Raw genomic sequence first — 19,951 nt, forward strand, 5'->3', positions numbered from 1 at the left:
AAATAAATAAATAAATAAATAAATAAATAAATAAATAAATAAATAAATAAAACTAGGTAAGGGTACACATGATATACCAGACTGCATGAACCGGTGTGAGTTTGGAAAGCTCTGTTACCTCAAGGAGATGTCTAGCAGATTGACTTTTGGGTTGTGTGGTACCTGAGCATGTGTGGTACCTAATTAGGTCCCTGCTCCTCTCTCAAATTCTTTAACTGACACTTCAACCCCGGCCTTGATTCTCTGATACAGTATCCTTGGCCCAATCAGATCATACATCTATCTATTCTCTTTATTTGCATAAGTGGCTTTAAAATACTGGGAGAACAGAGAAATAACTATAAGAATGTTGAAGTTAGTCAAATCCATAATATTAACATATTTGTATTAACTTTAGAAATGTAATAATTTAATCATTGGGATAACCTGTGATAGATTGTTAAGTTGCTTGAAGCATTTAATAGAACCTGATATATTAGAAAATCAGATATATGAACCGCATAATTTTAATTTTAAAGTACAAGAGCATTTTCTTCAGTCTATATGCAGTGTTTGAATGTTTAAGAGAACATAACTTACTACTGCATACATTTGATTTATTACTTTTACTGGAATTGCTTTAATTATTAGAACCCCCTCCCTCCTTTTTTAAACTTGCAAGATGTATAAAAGATACTAATGTGTCAGGCATTTGAAATGTTTGAGAGATTCAGGTAGATTAAATTTGTAATTAATATAATGTATGATATTTAAAAGAAATTAACCAAATCTATCAATTGCATTAATTGTTTAGGGGAATTAACCTCAGATTGAAGATTAGTCATGGAATAAGCTTAAATGGTAATTTATATTGGCCGGGCGCAGTGGCTCATGCCTGTAATCCCAGCCCTATGGGAGGCCGAGGAGGGCAGATCACCTGAGGCCAGGAGTTCGAGACCAGCCTTGCAAACATAGTGAAACCCCCTCTCTACTAAAAATACAATAATTAGCCAGGTGTGGTGGCACATGCCTGTAATTCCAGCTACTTGGGAGGCTGAGGCAGAAGAATCACTTGAACCCAGGAGGCAGAGGTTGCAGTTAGCAGAGATGGTGCCACTGCACTCTAGTAAAGGCGGCCGAGTGAGACTCTGTCTCAAAAAAAAAAAAAAAAGAGGCCAGAATATTATATTATCCTTTTCAAATTTCCAGATTTCCAGAGATCTGCTTGATAAATATAGAAGGTTTAGAAAAACTATAAGAGTTTTTTAAACTTTGCAGCTTTCATTCATTGAATAGTATTTAAGACGTACGTAGGACTGTATTTTATAAGATTTAAAGATTCTTTCGGCAGTCAGACGAAACACTTCAGTGCTTAGCCAGATGAAAGGCAGAAGTCTTTGTTACTTACAGTTCCGAATGAGAGAAGGCTGCCACAGAGGACCACACAGGGGATTGCACCTGAGGACTGGATACCACAAGCTGGAGGGGGAAAGGGCAGCTTATGTATAGCAGAAAGGGTGGGGTTAGCTAGGTTGAATAATTTCGAAAATTTGCACAATTTTGGCGGGCTTTGGGGCATGGGCGTTGTCCTTAATTGTCTGATGTCTGGCCCTGTGGTGATTAGAGTGGGTACATAGTGGCCCCGGAGTGTGAGAACCTGATAAGGGAAGTGGTTGGGGTGTGGATTTAATCGGCTGCTCAAGAAAGGAAACTGACCAGCCTCTAGCTGAGGCCTCAAAACCAGGTCAAGACAGCACCATAATCAATAAAAATACCATATATGAAATATATTTAGTCACTGATTCCTTTATATCTTGATGTTGATTTTGAACTCAATTATTTGGGGTATTTGAGTGACCTGAATAGTAGAGGAGACTTCTACAGAATAGGGCCTAAGTTGCACTAAACAGCATGGAAAACATTTTATTATGACAGTAACAAGGAAGAAACCAAGTAGAAATGTGACAAGTCCCGGAAGTCTGACTTGTAACCAGGCTCCCATTTGTTTGGTGTTGGCCAGGAGAATACATCAGTCTTGGCAAGGGCCTTTAGTCATATTTTGACTGAATTTCAGAGTGCGTTAAACATGTAAGGCATGTTTTCTTTAGGGTGATGGTTTTGTGATCCAGGCTTTCTGTTAGTGACCTCTTGATTGGTGGTGTTAACCCACCTACAACAAGAAGCTCTAATAATGTTACAAGCACCTCTTTGACTAGTTAATATATAATCAAGGACAAATTTACTGTCAAAAAACATTTTTGCCAAAGCTCCCTGGTCTAGCAGGACTAATATTTGCTGTAATTTAGAAATATGATATACTAGAGTTTTGGACATTTGTAGGGTAGCGTCAATTATTTTTGACTGTTGGGCTAAAGCAATGGTCCTTGTGGCCATCGCAGTGAGTCCTAGAGCAGGGGTGAGTCCCGGTATTATAGGTATGAATGTGGCACATCAATGACGTTTGACTAGATGGGGAAAGAATAATTAACATTTATATAAATAGGAATGCCAAGAGAGGCCAGAATACATCTCATGGCTTCCAGTTTCAGGGTAATGGAAGGGCAAAGTAGAGGGAATAAGCACCTTTGTTGGTTGGGACACAATATAGTTTTGTGGCATTACCTTTAGACTGGAAAACTGTACCTTGATTTAGGTAAAGGGAAATTACTAAAGAATGGGACTGGAGGAAGACAATGGCTTTTGTTGGGCATATGGTGAGAATATGCAGTTGTTCATTGGGTAGCCTACCTGTGGTACGTATTGACAAAACACAAGTGCAGTTGCCACTTGCCATGAGAGGGCACCCCGATACAGGAGAAGAGGCCGTTTGGAAGTGGTTTTAATTTCTCAATATTTTTCATCTCTGGAGCAATTATCAGTTGGGTAAATGTGTGGTGTAGGTTATGTGGAAGCAGGCTGATGAATTACGGATAGTCACTGCAGAAGAGTCTACTTCAGTCAAATGTGTGTGTATTTTGGATGCCCGTATAAATATCAGAGAAACTGGGGCAGTGGATTTGAATTTTACTCATGTAGTCTTTTAGAGGGCAAGAGGAGAAGATGCTGTTAGGACGGAAGAGATGGGGGTGGGAGTAGGGATACTGACAATGAGAAAGGGAAGGGAAAGACGATGGAAGGGAGTGAATGGTTTGACAGTAGGAGACCAGCAGATGCTCCTTTTACTCCTAGGAGAGCACACAGGGTGGATACTTCAGTTAGATTACCCTTTAGGCAGGAGAAGTGGATGGGATTAGCAGGGAATCTTAGAAGCATTAAGGAGGCACTGGACTTGGTCTCATAAGGGCTTAGCCTAGTATAGAGTGGAATTACAATCAAAGGGAGCAGAACTTACAGTTTTATAGGTGTCTGTAAAGTCTGAAAAGTCATTCCAGTTTTGTGGGTCTCGCTTTTTAAAACAGAAGTCAGCAGTGTAACTAGCCACTGGAAAACCAAGAGCCTCTGGTCTCCTATGAATGGCAAGACATTCCATGTGCCGGTGTAGTTGGCACTGCCCATAGTTGGTTGGGAGGCAGGGGGCATGCCATCTTTAATGGCGTGGTCTTGAGCTACGGCAGTGTGGGACTAGGGTATCCTTCCAATATGGATACCCACTAGGGTTGATGTGGGTCGTATTTTTGTGGCTCTATGGTGTTATAATGAGACTGAGTCATTCGTAGAATTTGAATACAATGTTGGGTCCTGGGAGCTTAATTTGCTTGTGTTTTAAGTCAAAGGCTTTGTGGGTGCACCGCTAGCAAAGATGCTAGCATCCAGGATTCTGCTATAATTGGATCAAAGTGCCAGAATCTGAATGGTACAATCAAAGTCTCAATTAAAGGCAGCTAAATGTCCCTACAAAGGACAGGATCTTGTTCCTTTTTATGGTGGCATAGTATTCCATGGTGTATATGTACCACATTTTCTTTATCTAGTCTGTCATGGATGGGCATTTGGGTTGATTCCATGTCTCTGTTATTGTGAATAGTGCTGCAATGAACATATATATGCATGTATCTTTATAATAGAATGATTTATATCCTTTTGGGTACATACCCAGTAATGAGATTGCTGTGTCAAGTGCTATTTCCAGTTCTAGGTCTTTAAGGAATCGCTACAATGTGTTCCACAATGGTGGAACTAATTTACGTTCTCACCAACACTGTAAAAGCACTCCTATTTCTCCATAGCCTTGCCTGCATCTGTTGTTTCTTGACTTTTTAATAATCACCATTCTGACAGGTGTGAGATCATATCTCATTGTGGTTTTGATGTGCATTTCTGTAATGATCAGTGATGTTGAGCTGTTTTCACATGTTTCTTGGCCACATAAATGTCTTCTTTTGAGAAGTGTTTGTTAATGGCATTTGCCCACTTTTTAATGGGGTTGTTAATTTTTTTTCTTATAAATTTGTTTAAGTTCCTTGAAGATTCTGGATATTAGACCTTTGTCAGATAGATAGATTGCAAAAATTTTCTCCCACTCTGTAGGTTGCCTGTTTGCTCTAATGACAGTTCCTTTTGCTGTACAGAAGCTCTTTAGTTTAATTAGATCCCATTTGTCAACTTTTGCTTTTGTTGTAATTGCTTTTGACATTTTTGTCATGAAATCTTTGCCTATGCCTATGTTATGAATGGTATTGCCTGGATTTTCTTCTAGGGTTTTTTTGTTTTTGTTTTTGTTTTTACTTTTGGGTTTTGCATTTAAGTCTTTAATCCATCTTGAGTTAATTTTTGTGTAAGATGTGAGGAAGGGGTTCAGCTTCAATTTTCTGCATATAGCTAGCCAGTTCTCCCAGCAACACTTACTAAATAAGGAATCCTTTCCCCATTACTTGTTTTTGTTAGGTTTGTCGAAGATCAGATGGCTATAGATGTGCAGTCTTATTTCTGAGATCTCTATTCTATTCCATTGGTCTATGTGTCTGTTTTTGTACCAGTACCATGCTGTTTTGCTTACTGTAAACTTGTAGTATAGTTTGAAGTAGGGTAATGTAATGCCTCCAGCTTTGTTCTTTTTCCTTAGGATTGTCTTGGCTATATGGGCTCTATTTTGGTTCCACATTAATTTTAAAGTAGTTTTTTTCTAGTTCTGTGAAGAAAGTCAATGGTAGCTTGATGGGAATAGCATTAAATCTATAAATTACTTTCGGCATTTCTGCCATTTTCATGATATTGATTCTTCCTATCCATGAGCATGGAATGTTTTTCCATTTGTTTGTGTCCTCTCTGATTTCATTGAGCAGTGGTTTTTAGTTCTCCTTGAAGAGGTCCTTCACTTTCCTTGTTAGTTGTATTCCTAAGTATTTTATTCTCTTTGTAGCAATTGCGAATGGGAGTTCATTCATGATTTGACTCTCTGCTTGTCTGCCATTGGTGTATAGGAATGCTTGTGACTTTTGCACATTGATTTTGTATCCTGGAGCTCGAAGTCATTATCCTCAGCAAACTAATACAGGAACAGAAAACCAAACACCTCATGTTCTCACTTATAAGTGGGAGCTGAACAATGAGAACACGTGGACACAGGGAGGGGAAAAACACACACTGGGGCCTTTCTTGGGGGTGATGGCAGGAGGAGGGAGAGCATCAGGATACATAGCTAATGAATGTGGGGCTTAATACCTAGGTGATGGGTTGATAGGTGCAGCAAACCGCCATGGCACTGGCTTACCTATGTAACAAACCTGCACATCCTGCACCTGTATCCCAGAACTTAAAATAAAATAAAATTAATAAAAATAAAGGCAGCTGAATATAAAAGCTCTCAACAGTCCGTTTTTTCTAGACGTGTGAAGAGAGGGGTTCTGCTGTACATGGGTTTTAAATGATATGGCCTAATTGGAGTGCATATGGTTACTAGGGTGTCAGGTTGTTTGCCAATTAATGTATCTATGGCTGAGGCTGGAACTCCAGTATTAGTCTGTAGGAACCCCTCCAATTTAACCAATTTCTATGTTCCTTTATAGTTCCTTTACCGTAATTGGTTAAATTGGTCAAGTTGACAATGAGACCTGGGCGCCATTTCTGTATTGTGGGAGAGCCCAACCAACACTTTCCTCCACAAGAGTTTACCTGAAACACTCGGACAAACAGGATTCTGCCCCACATAATAAAAAAGAAACACTGCTGCCAAAGAAGTTATAGACTCCTGGAATAGGCTTCTGCCAAACACAGGCTATGAACAGAAGCATGGGGAATGCAGACCCTGCAAAGTGCAGCTCAAGTGGCTCATCACTCCTAATGGTCTAAGGTGGGCCCCCGCTGTACTAGTATATAGCTTTGGAGTTTAGCCAGTCAGCACTGCTCATTTTTAATTCCTATTCCAACACAGGAATGTGGATAAGGAGAGACTTGGCAACCACCCGCAGCACAGCAGTGCCAGCTGAAGCGCAGCTTACCGACAGGCAGCAGTTGCATCCCTAGTTGTGCTGGTGCGGGTCTGGAGCCAATGAGTAAGCCAAGAGCAGACCCTCACACCCTGCACCCTGTCCCCACAAGGAGCTACCCAAGAGTCCACAATCATGGCCACACCTTCCTGCTCACAGCACCAATTCTTTATAAGATTTGAAGACTTTTGATGGAGGACACTTACAGAAGTTGCATCGGGGACTGAGTAACTGAGTAACTGCAGACTATCAGGGGCAGCTTACATATGGCGCACAGGGTGGGGCTAGCTCAGTTTCATAGGCTCTCTGTGGATTGGATGATTTAAATAATTTTGGTGGGCCCTGGGGTTTAGGGACTGTCCCTGGTTGTTTGGTGCTAGGTCCCAGGGCTGATTAGGGCAGATGTGAGTGTGAGAGCATGGTAAGGAAAGTCTTCAAGGTGTGGACTTAATCAGCTGCTGGAGAAAGGGGATTTATCAGCCTTTAGCCAGGGTCTCAAACTGGGTCAAGACAGCACAATTTCAAAAACAAAAAAAACCACAAACAACAACAACAACAAAAAAAAACGAATAAAAAATAAAAGAAAACCCTATAACGTAGACTAAGAGACTCTTTCTGTGCATAAATACCCTCATAAACATTACAAACCGAAAGATGGAGGTAATCACTGAGAGCCAGCATTGGTTCACTATGAATAAATGATGCAAATTTTGTGTTTTAGATCAGGAGTCCCCTGATTTAACAGGTCACAGTACAGGTCCCTGGCCTGTTAGGAACAGGGCCGCATAGCAGGAGGTGAGTGGCGAGCCAGCGAGGGAAGCTTCATCTGTATTTACAGCTGTTCCCCATCACTCACATTACTGCCTGAGCTCCACTTCATGTCAGATCAGCAGTAGCATTAGATTCTCATAGGAGTACGAACCCTATTGAGAAATGTGCATACAAGGGATCTAGTTTGTGTGCTCCTTATGAGAATCTAATGCCTGGTGATCTGTCACTGTCTCCCCTCACCCCCAGTTGGAACCTTCTAGTTGCAGGAAATCAAGCTCAGGGCTTCCACTGATTCTACATTACAGTGAGTTGTACAATTATTTCATTATATATTACAATATGATAATAATAGAAATAAAGTGCACAATAAATGTAATGCACTTGAATCATTCCAAAATTATCTCTGCCCCCATGTCAGTCCATGGAAAAATTATCTTCCATGAAACTGGTCCCTGGTGCCAAAAAGGTTGAGGATCCCTGTTTTAGATTACCATGTACTCTCTTGTGAACTAGTGAGTTTCCTGCCATTCAAATTATATTAGAAAAAGCTAAAAGATTACTAATTACGAGTAACACTTATAATGTAATAGACTATTTGTACATCAATTTCACATACTTTATTTCACAATTTTCTTTCCAAACCAGATTCACAGTAAATTCAGTGACCACATTTTTAACTTATTCGTTTGTAATTCCACAGATATTTATTGAAAATTAAAGATGTGCCAGTCAGGAAACAAGTGTTGGTACAAAAGTATGTCAATTCATTAAAATTAAGTAAGACATAGCTATATAGAACAACATAGCTCATTTTGAAAATACATGCAAACAAAAAGATACATATAGTTGCATTATAATGGACACTTGTGCAGGGGAGAAAAATGGGAGATGGTTATGGGGATATAAAAAAGAATAAGTTAAAAAGTAATGTAACAAAGGGGGAAAAGAAAAAAGGGGCTTTCACAGTAATAATGGCAATTTCCCCTGAACTGAGAGATGTGATTAACTTGACCTTCTACACTTGCGGAAAGTACATAAATAAAGGAATAAAACATAGTCCCTGTCCTCAAGAAACTCACAGCTTGGCAGGCAGACGTAGGTAGAGACATGTGATTGTAACACATGATTAATTCGGTAAGCACAGAATGTTTAAAGTGGGTACCCTAGACAGACTTCAGGTGCCTAGGGTAGGAGGCTCTTGTCAGGAGAGATTTCTCTGGACAGGTACTAGTTAACCAGGTGACATGCTGCAAAGGCAATCCCAGGCAGAATATAAGATATGCAAAAGCACAGTTGAGAGGAAGAGAATGATTTGGAAAATTGCAAGTGCAACTCTGAGAGACTGATGTTGTTGTCATGTTTATTCATTTAAAATTATTTATTAAGCACTTACTATGTATCCAAGTACTTAACATGTGCAAATTGAGGTTCAGAGCGTTTGTATTTTGCTTACACAGAGGTAGAATGAACTGGAGCTAGGACTCAGGCCAAGGCCTTCTGACTTCACAAATATCGTGTGCTCTTTCCTCTCAGGCCCCCTTCCACGAATGCTGGAGAAAGAATTTATTGAATTAGATAGAGAGTTGGACTAGATAACCTGCAAGCTGTGAGACTGTGTTCCATGAATAACATCACTAGAGTACTTTGACTTTGCAAATAGTGCTTTGATGGTTTCTGACACTCTTGGATGGCCCATTTATGACACCTGTCTGCAGACATTTTAAAGACAGAGCAGTTGTTCTAAAAAGTTTCTGAAATAACTGTGCAGTGAGTATCAACTTCAAACATGCACAGGGAATGTTTTAATATTCTGTTCTTATGTAAATGCCAAGACCAGGCTGGCTGAAGGTCACCAGAGAGGACACAAGCTAGGCTGAGAGAATTTGACCTGGGCAATATTTGAGAGCCATAGACAACTGCACTTATTAGGGGCAATGACAATGCATTGGTCTAGGACTGAGGCAGACATTCAAAGGACAGGAAAAGGTTCAACATCAAGACAGTAGGAGTCAGCAATGGGGTGGAAGAGTAGTTCCAAATTTACTTTAACTGATACAAAGATTGAAATCTCCTTGTGAGAAATTAGATTACTGATCCATTTGTCACCAAAAATGAAAAAGGACTCTGACTCAATCCAATGATTTTTTTCCCCATATATTTTAGTTATTTCCCTGTTGATTTCTCAAAGGGAATGTCTGTGCTCACTAAAATGCATCTTTATATACATTTATTTACATTTTAGGACACAAGTTTAGATACATGCTCAAAGAAGTCTAAACTTCTTCAGAGGTTAACAGGAATAGGCAACCAGCACATAGAAAATTTAATCCATGAATAATTGGAATGCAATCATGTTAACTGCAAGTTATCTTCTTTTTAAAAATAATACCTGCAGTGCTATTTTCTCCTACTCTATGCAGCTTTTAACAACTAGCTGAAAGCCAGATAGAAACTATAGGAGAAGAAACACAGAATCTAGATAATTTGCAAACTCCATGTTCAGCTTTTACTTTAGTCTAAAGTTGGTTATAAATACCCAGAAGGTAATTTATCCTACTTTATTTGTAATTATAATGCTTTAAATATGTGTTATTATGCAAACACATTAAAGACTTTAGTTTGATTTTCTGAATTAGTTCTGAAGTTAGAGTATCACTAAACCTAAGCATCGTTCTTCTGTAAGAAAAACAACAACAACAACAAAAAACACCTCCAAAACTAAAGATGTTCTTCATAAATCTCAGAGAAAAGGAAGAGGTAAAAGTTGATTACCCTAAATCATTATTTCAAAAGCTGCCAAGTCTGCAAATGTACAATCAATCTTGCCCTTGGGCCAGTGCCATGACTTGATGGAATTCAGACTAGGCTGTGATCTCAGATTTTAACTGACCATTTGGAACTATCACTCAGAACTAAGGACTCTGAAGCTAGAGTCTAAAAATCCTTATCAGCAATGATGGCATTTCTCTCGGCAGACAAGTGACTCCACCTGAAATTTAAGTCTGGCTTAAGGCTATATTTAATGTCCAGTATCATATCATCATCACTGGCTTTCTCTGACCACCTTGCCTTTTGGGAAATGTGATGATATTTTTACATAACACTGAGTTTGCTTCTGACAAAAGAGAGACAGGTGAAAAATGAGCAGTCAAATCTTTTAGAAGATAAATAATAAATTAAAGCAAACTAAGATAAATAATATGGTGAAAATGTTTCTCTTTTGTATACACAATTTTACATTTTTAGTTACTTCATTCATTGGTAATATATTCAGAAATATTAATTATTGGGAGCCCTGCTATGTGAAAGCAAGTCGTCTGCTAAAGTAACAAGCTCAACCATGGACTAGCTGTGGTTGTGGACCATTGACAAAGATCCCACTGTCTCTCACATTTAGTTTCCTTATCTGTAAAGTACTGACTCTAAATAGCAACTGCATTAGGTGCTTGTGAGACTTGAGACTTCAGTAATATAATGTTTTAAAGTACTAACTCAATAAACTGTGGCTACTATTATTTTTTTTAATATAAAGACTTTGTACGTTTGCATGCATAACTTCTGTGCTTCGCTAGTTTTTCTGTCTCAAATATTTGATGAAGAATGGTAGTTTTTCACAGGCAATCTCAATTTTGAGGCCAGAACCCATTTAAAGATTAAACAACTCCTACAAATTTTCATTTTGTTTGTAAATTTAGTGATTCTCACATAATTCTTTCCTTACCTTCAACAAAATCTCCTGAAATCTGATATAATACATGTTAATAAGGCACTGTATATTTCCAGTTTAAGTAATTTAGAAGAATTACAATTGTAAGTATTACCATAAATATGCATATTATGGAATATTCATGTTAAATTCTTCAATAGCTCTTTTTGTAAAATTTAGTTTAGACTTTCAGTTTACTGGCAGATAAAAAGATTATGTAGCCAGGAACTGATCAACTTGCTCTTTCCTTTTTTATTTTTATTTTTGAGATGGAGTCTTGCCCTGTTGCCCAGGCTGGAGTACAGTGGCACCATCTTGGCTCACCGCAGCCTGCCTCCCAGGTTCAAGTGATTCTCCTGCCTCAGCCTCCCCAGTAGCTGGGATTACAGGCGCTGGCCACCACACCTGGCTAATTTTTTGTATTTTTTAGTAGAGATGGGATTTTGCCATGTTGGCCAGGCTGGTCTTGAACTCCTGACTTCAGGTAATCCACCCTCTCATCTCCCAAAGTGTTGAGATTACAGGCGTAGGCCACCGCGCCCAGCCAACTTGCTTGCTCCTTTCTGAAAGTCAGAACTATGCAGGAGATCATAATTTCCTTTCTGGCCCTGGCTTCCATATGTCCATTCTGTAAATGTATGGTTTTATATCTAGACTCTCAATTCTATTTATTTGGTATAACTGTCTATTCTTGTAGCAGTATCACACTGTTTTCATTACCATCTCTTCATAGACCATTTTGAAATCAGGAAGTATGCTGATTTCTTCTCGAAACAAATAGATTTTTAAGGCTCAACATTGTTGTAGATTATTTTCCTTCAACTCTAAATAGCATCACATACCTTGACCAAAGTACAGGATCCTCAATTAGGTAATGTCATCTGTCAGAATGTGTGCAGTATGTAGCTTTCAAATGAATGTCCATGGACTCAGATGATAAAACAATTCAGTAATGTAGCAAGATATAAAATTAATATGTAGAAACAGCATTTATATGCAAAATAAAAATAGCCAGCTAAACGATAAAGTGATACAGAAAACTTCATTTACATCGCAAAAGAAGATAAATACTTAAAAGTGAACAAAACAAGAAATGTGCAAACTCTGTATGAGGAGGACACAAAAGCAGACTTGAACAAATGAAAAGATGGCCATTAATTTTGGGTAGATGACTCAATCATAAAGATGTCATTTCTCTCTAATGCAATCTTAACAAAATACTAAATACAACAAAATGCCCATAAAAAAAGAAAATAACAAACCATAGTAGCCAGTAAAATACTGAAAAAATTAAAAGCTATGAGGAGACTTTCTTTAACAGCTATTAAAATATACAGAAAGCCTCTGTCATTAGCACAGTGTGGTACTGACACATGAGTAGGCAGACAGACTAGTGAAATAGAATAGAAAGTCTAGAAATAGATCCAAATATATATGAAAATTTAATATTAATGAAAGTAATGTCTCAAATTACTGGAGTAAAGATAGATTTCTATTAAATTGCTGGGAAGAGAAGAAAGGTGGCTGGGTGCACTGGCTCATGCCTGGAATCCCAGCACTTTGAGAGGCCAAGGCAGGCAGATCACCTGAGCCCAGAAGTTGAGACCAGCTTGGGCAACATGGCAAAGCCCTGTGTCTACAAAAAATACAAAGAATTAGCTGGGTGTGATGGCATGTGCCTGTAGTCCCATCTACTCTGGAGGCGAGGGTGGGAGGATCTCTAGAGCCTAGGAGGTTGAGGTTGCACTGAGCCGAGATCATGCCCCTGAACTCCAGCTTGGGTTACAGAGTGAGACCTTGTCTCAAAAATAAATAAATAAATAAATAAATAAATAAATAAATAAAATAATTAATTTAAAAAATTTTTAATAAATGAGTTATGTCTTTTGACAAAAGATACAGTCAGATTAATTCCTCACCTCTCACACATGAAAAACAGAAAAAAAGAAAGAATCCATGAAAGTACTAAAGGATGGATGAATTCTTCTATAATCTAGGTATAGGAAAAGACTTTTAAACTATGATTAGCAATCCATATTCAAAAGAAAAGATTGATAAATTTGACTGCATAAAAATTCTGTCAAGGCAAAAACACCATAAGTGAATTGTACAAAAACCAAATAGCAATTTGGAAGAAATACAGATGTCAATAAAAATAAAGCAATTTGAGTGGGAAATTATGGAAGCAAATTCTTATTTTATTTACTGTACCTACCACCTCTTCAGAATCTTTCATCTTAAGTTTGGCTTACCTCAACATGATTACTCTGACACATGTTTGCAGCATTTGTATGTCAGGTTATTTTATAGGGCTATAGGAATTTCTGTCTGACAATTGCCCTCTCAAAGTCTTCTTAGAAATCAGTGCTGTGCCTCTCCAATAGGAAGCTGAGAGCACCAGCCCACCCTGGGCTTTTTTCTTACCCATCAGGTTTCTTTCTTTTCTTCCTGAAAAGCCATTGTTCCTTCTGTCCTTCGAATGCTTTCTTCTCATACAATCTCTCCTCAAGGGGAAGAAGAAAAGACGAAGTGTGAATAAGGAGTATAATTTATAACTATGCATATACTGAGTTATGAGATGATATAAACAAAGAAACAGCTTCATATTACTTTTAGATATAAAAAGTAAAATATGAATATAAATTCTTATTAAAAATAAAATTACCATGTGTGAAATCATACATATTTAAGTGTGCACTTCATTCTGAATTTAATTACAATAATTTATGTTTCATATATAATATGAAAATAATATTTCATATTTAACACCAGAGAGAGCTACATTTCCTCATTTAATTTACTATAATTATGAAAAAACAACCACAATAAAGCAACACATATTCTTTTTTTTTTTTTTTTTTGAGACGGAGTCTCGCTCTGTGGCCCGGGCTGGAGTGCAGTGGCCAGATCTCAGCTCACTGCAAGCTCTGCCTCCCGGGTTTACACCATTCTCCTGCCTCAGCCTCCTGAGTAGCTGGGACTACAGGCGCCCGCCACCTCGCCCGGCTAGTTTTTTTTGTATTTTTTAGTAGAGACGGGGTTTCACCGTGTTAGCCAGGATGGTCTCGATCTCCTGACCTCGTGATCTGCCCGTCTCGGCCTCCCAAAGTGCTGGGATTACAGGCTTGAGCCACCGCGCCCGGCCAACACATATTCTTGAGTTTATGAATAATAAAACTTGTATTCTTTGATCAGTTGAATGCAGTTGAATCGAAGGGTGGTTAGGGAGGTTTCAGGAATTAAAGTTGTGTGTTTTCTTTAGTTTTTATTTTTTTGAGGTAGAAGCTCTCTCTGTTGCCCTGGCTGGAGTGCAGTGGAGCAGAGGCTCACTGCAACCTCAGCCTCCAGAGCTCAGTTGATCCTCTTACCTCATCCTTCTGAGTAGCTGGGACCACAGGTGCACATCACCATGCCTGGCTAATTTTGTGCATTCTTCATAGAGGTGGGGTTTTGCCATGTTGCCCAGGCTTGTCTCAAACTCCTGGGCTCAAGTGACCCATCCGCCCCGGCCTCCCAAACTGCTAGGATTACAGGTGTGAGCCACTGCACCCAACCTGTGTATTTTTTCAAAGGGTGAATTCAATTTTCTAAAAGCGTGCTATATTTGGGAAAAAATGACTTTATTATTTTCCAGAACTTTTTTGCATAATGGTTTATTTTTATTCATTTTCCAATTATTGGTTGAGGAAAATGAAACTTCGCTTTGCTCATTTTGGATAGTTGCTAAGAACGTTTTACCTTACCAAATTCAACTCAGTTTTGGCTTTAGTTTCCAGAATACCTGTTACCTACTGGGTGCCTCCTTGACAAGTTACTGAAGATGAAACATACTGGTTCAAAATTTCAGTCTGTTTGCTCCTCTTTAAGTGAGATGCCATAAAAGCAGTGATTTGAAAACTCACTATACAGATTTTAAAATACTAATGTGGATTCTAGAACCTAGGCATACATGAAAATCTTATTATTTAAAATATGTTTAGGTCAGAAACTAGCATTTCTGTTTATAACTTTTATTCAGGCAATTATAGCAACATAGGTTTTGTTTTGTTTTGTTTTGTTTTGCTTTTAAATCAAAAAACAAACCAAGCATCTTTTGGGTCTTTCCCTCCTTCCAAAACTCCCTCCTTCTGTATATTCCTCCCTTTGTTTCTAATTGTTTCTGAGAGCATAACTCTATTAACTAGATTTTGACACCTGGATGAGATCTCATTTTTCCAAAGTGTTTCTAAACATAATACATCTTATTTCCATAAGGAACACACACATTTGGGAACAAAAATCTGTTCTTTCCCCCGATTCGGGACCTTTTGTACCACAATGCCTGCTCACTTGTCTTGAAGTATCACTTCCTTGTTCATTAGTCTCTGAAGAAATGTATAGTTTTTTCTTTGCCTATAAAATTAAGTGATCCACTCTTCAGCCTCATTAATTAGAAACTGATTAACTCAAAGATCTTTAGAGATAGAGCAATACAACGTTAGAACATGTCAGAAACACTCCTACACTTAGTAATGGGAGAACTCGAACCTGGGGTTGAATATATATATATACACACACACACACACACACATATATATGTATATATATGATATTCAATATATATGTGTATATATATGATATTCAATATATATATAAAATATTCAATATATACACTCAATACATATATATTATATATATATGTATTTATCTTATTTCTTCTGACCATCAGTCAGAAAGAGAAAGCTGAACCATCAGTGGAGAAAGCTGAACATTTCTTATTGAATGACACATAGAAATTAGCTTGGAAGGTGAGGGACCAACAATGTGGGCAAGATCAGCTTATACTATGCCAGGTACAGCAATGTTAATGGCTTCTAGGGGCAGTCATGATTCTTGGAGCCGTGTTTCAGCAAACTGGAAGAGAGGAAGAAAATCACTTCATTCTGCTTCTCCTCTGAGAATAATTGTGCTAAATTATTCATGGATTATCTCTTTTAATCTTTGCTGCAAAGTTAAGGAGTAGGAACTCTGATAGCTCTATTTTGTGCATAATAAGGTTAATCAGTTTGTCCAAATTAAACACTTAGAAAGTAAGAGCATTGAATTCAAAGCAAGGCAGTCTGACTTGAGAGTAAATTTCTATATGAATACTTCGTGTAGCTAGAGAAGGCCAAGAGGACCTCCCCCACCAGGACAAGACATGGATTGGGTTAGAAAATGCATATGAGTTTCTGAAACTGGTCAGACTGAAGGCTCTGTCTGATATTTTCTCCTTTTGATGCCAGAGGGCCAAAAAGACAAATTTTAGACTCTTATTTTGCAAAGGATCTTAGAAATTGTATAGCAGACGAGTCCTTGGGAGGCTTAATGATTAGTCAAAGTCACCAAACCAATCAGTTGAAGAGCTCATATTGAAATGTCCATTTTGGGGACTTTCTTTTCACCACTTCACTGTAGTATACTTTAAGTATCAGATGGGACTAGAAAATAATGTGCAGGAATAATTTTATGGGAGGTAACAAGAGTCAGTCTGAGTCAGCTGAGGAAGCAGACTGAATTACGAACATTACTTTGAAGAACAGGTGGAATATTTACAAAAAAAAAAAAGTACAGGGAGATTTCAAGCAAGAGAAAGGCCCTTTCATTCACTACTCTACTCAGCAAACTTATAATACAATCATTGATACCTTCTATAAATTTCCATCCTACAGTCTTAAATTGCCTTTCTACTAAGAATGCTTTTATAACTTTTGTCATTTCAAATCCTATCCCTTAAGGTCCACTTCAATACTTGCTTCCATGAAACCCTGTGTAGACCATTTTAACCCTAAATGTTTTCTATTTTTCTTACCTGAAATTCCCCCAACCCTCATGCTCAAAAACGGCAGACTCTCATCCTGTACATTACTACTCACCTTATAGTCGTTCCCCAATTGCACCATGTGTGAGCTTTCTGTAGTTCTCTCTTTACCTCTTTTGTTTCTCAAGATGTTTTTATTTATGTGTTCACAAACCATTTATTGTCTCCTCGATTCCAGGCACTGGCCCAAGTGCTCCATACATGAAGGTGAATCAAACCGTGAGCTGGTCCTCAATGAGGTGCAGAGAAGCGGAAGGGACAAGAATGCAAATACATTATTATAATTCAGTTATGAAAACATGTATTGTGGAGCCCTGCTCTAGAGACAGCAAAGGGAACAAATAAAGAAGTTGTCAACTCTACTTTTCCTATAACTCTATGCTTCATTATAGGTTGGGACACTAGGAATGTTTTTGATGCAAATGACTTATATAGTGAATGTAACCATCTGTTTATATGGGATTCCATGTAAATTCACCAAAGTATAATATTGGAAGGATTTTGACTATTGTTCACAAAATTACAAAATTTGTACTAGATGATCTGCCAAAACCTGTATGATTTCTTTATTTCTCTAGTTTCAGTCCTCTGGAGTCTCTTTGTGAATGGTAAACTCTCAACAAGTCTCAGTAAGCTTAGATAGAGATTCCATAATTGGAAGGGGCAAAAATGAACTCTAACTCACTTCTGACCAGTCTTTATAGATGGCTCTGCTCTTCCTAGAGAAACCAGAAGCAGAGAGGACCAGCACAGTAGGAAGAGAGTGGTGAATCCATTAGGCATATTCAAACTCAAATAGGGAGCAGGGGACAGAGTTCTGGGCCCACAGTAAATGTTTAATAAGCATTTGGTCAGTGAATGTCCGTATGGCATTTGCTCCTTAGAACTCTCTCCTGAGTTACGACTTTTTAAAAGGCTATCAGTCTTCTCAACCCACTGGCTTAGAGGTATCAATGCGCAGAGGTTTAAGCTCTGTTCTAAAGTAGACTGCAGAGCATGCTCGCATGTTCTGGCACAGAGACCAGCTTTGTACTCTAGGAAGCCTCCCACATGGGGTGTCATAGAGATTCGAGAAATCAGATTTGTAAAAAAGAGAAGGAAGCTGCCAGCCCTGGAGAGGTTCCAGAGCCACCCACGGTTGGCTGCCAAAGCCTGTATTGGGCATTCAATAATAGCACTATGAGGGTTAGGAGGGGCAGAGAGAGATCAGCTAACGGCACAGAAGTGTGTCCATAAATGGCCTGCGGAACAGGCCCTTTTCTCTACCCTGGGGTTATAGAGGCTGATGAAAAAGGGAAAAGTCATTTCAGATCACTCTATTTTTAATTACATATATGTATATTCAAGCACTAGAAAATGATGCTAGTTAAGCAGAAAGGTGATATATTGAAGGAATACTGTGTAACTCCCAAACCCTCTGGAAGTCTAAAGAACCAAACTCATAATAAAGGCAGAACCAGGACAGACTGGATGGCCAGAGCTTGTAGAGATGGACCCTGGCTGCCGCCACTGTCAGTCCTGCCACGAGTGGCCCTCTGTTGCTGGTCACCATTACTGCCTGTTCTGGGACCACTCCCCCTTAATATTGGACTCTTCTGCTGCCAGAGTCACAACTGATGAATTCTGCACTGTCCCCTCTTGATTGCATCATTCATCTAGGAATAATGTCTCAAATGAGACCTTCGTCTGGCTGAACATAGGTCCTCTAGCTACAGGGAGCTCAGAAAGGGAGTAGCAGCCTCCCACCTCCTTCGTCTTTCAGGATGAGATGCAGGGCTCCACTTTCTACTAGTCTTGATGTTTCCTCACATACAAAAGTTGTCTGGATGCTGGTTATTAAGCAATTGTCTCTTTGCTCTCTTCTTAGTGGCACTGGGGCTGGAACTGTGCAAACCATATTCCTCCACTGCCAGTTGGCCCCCTGTCAGATTCTACCAATAGGGGCCACTAGAAGGAGATGAGAAGGCTAGGGGATGGGGAAGAAACTTGTTCCTTCTTCATTTGCTCCCTGTGCCTGTCAGGCTCTCCCCAGGAATGATTATTCACCCTGTCCGGGGCAGTCAATTCCAGTCTTGAGTTTCTTCCCACATTCCAAGAACCAACCTCATAATTGCCCACATCCTACCCTGAGAGGCCAACTCCAATCTGCCTGTGCTCCATCTTCAGTGACCTGGGCCTTAGCTCAGTGGTGACTCCCTTCTGAGCTACTAACATACCAGGGGGGCTTTCCTTTCTCCTAAGTTGTTTGGGTCCCAACTCTAGAGGACCTTCTCCCTATGCTTTCAGGTTCTCATAAGGCCAACCTCTTCCCTTTGCTGCTCCAAGCACAGGGATGGCAGATGCCCCCACAGTTATTATCTCTGTGTCACCTCAGTTGTCACCTTTGCCTTCTTTAGACCCCAACACCCATTTAACTAATTCCTTATGTTACATTCTTCCTGTTAAAACATTAGTATGGTTTAAACATATTAGATCTTGAATAATATAGCTTCCAAAATGACAAATGTCCTGCACAGCACGTATTTATAAATAATTTGATATTTCTAGAGCATAAAATATGAAAGTGACCTTGGCTGGAGAGGCAGAGAAGGGCCAGATAATGGAGGACTCGCTTTCCTTCAAGCAGTGTATGCTTTATTCCTTGGGTAGCAGAGGGTTAGCAAAGATTTCTGAATAACAAAGGGTCAATCACATTTGTTTGTTAGTGTGCAACTGGCGGTGCTTTAGGGGATGAATTGGGGAGGGTTAAGTTTAGAGAAAATCATAGGAGACAATTGTAATAGAACTAACACTATTTGCCTTAGTCTCTTCCTGCTACTATAACAAAATATCTTAGACCAGGCAATTACAAATAATAGAAATTTATTTTCTTATAGTTCCTGAGGCTAGAAAATCCAAGATCAGGGTACTAGCAGATGTAATGTCTTGTGAGGGCCTGTTCCTCACAGAGGATGCATTTTCTGTGTCCTCTCATGACTGAAGATAACAGTTTCCTTGCACCTCTTTTAGAAGGTCATTAATCACATTGATGAAGGATCTACCTTCACGCCTTAATCACCTCCTGAAGGCCCCACCTCTTAATACCGTCACATTGGCAATTAAATTGCAACATAGGGATTTTGAGTGGATACATTCAGACCACAGCAGTACTGAAGCAAAAACGTAACTGGTTTGAATGATAAGAAATCCATTTATAAAGAAAGAGAATATTGGTGGAGGCACACGCATATGGAGTTAACATGAGGTGATCAGTTTGGGACGTGTGAAATT

At 39.0% G+C, this 19,951-nt stretch overlaps 2 protein-coding genes across 8 annotated transcripts in view; one reads left to right on the top strand and one right to left on the bottom strand.

Moving 5' to 3' along the window:
• CA1 (carbonic anhydrase 1) overlaps positions 1-1,520 on the bottom strand; it is a 51,152-nt gene extending 49,632 nt beyond the window's left edge. For 2 of the 6 annotated variants that reach the window (XM_023227834.2, XM_023227829.1), the window contains exon 1: positions 1,388-1,519. The gene's annotated coding sequence lies outside the window, so the exon portion shown is untranslated. Of the gene's footprint in view, positions 1-1,387 lie in introns of all 6 variants that reach the window. The other 4 variants (XM_023227830.1, XM_023227833.2, XM_023227832.2 and 1 more) reach the window with 4 other exon arrangements.
• CA3 (carbonic anhydrase 3) overlaps positions 1-19,951 on the top strand; it is a 69,736-nt gene that overhangs the window by 3,400 nt on the left and 46,385 nt on the right. The gene's annotated exons all lie outside the window — the stretch shown is intronic.

The sequence above is a fragment of the Piliocolobus tephrosceles genome, chromosome 7, assembly GCF_002776525.5.
Source record: "Piliocolobus tephrosceles isolate RC106 chromosome 7, ASM277652v3, whole genome shotgun sequence".
In the NCBI taxonomy this organism is placed as follows: Eukaryota; Metazoa; Chordata; class Mammalia; order Primates; family Cercopithecidae; genus Piliocolobus; species Piliocolobus tephrosceles.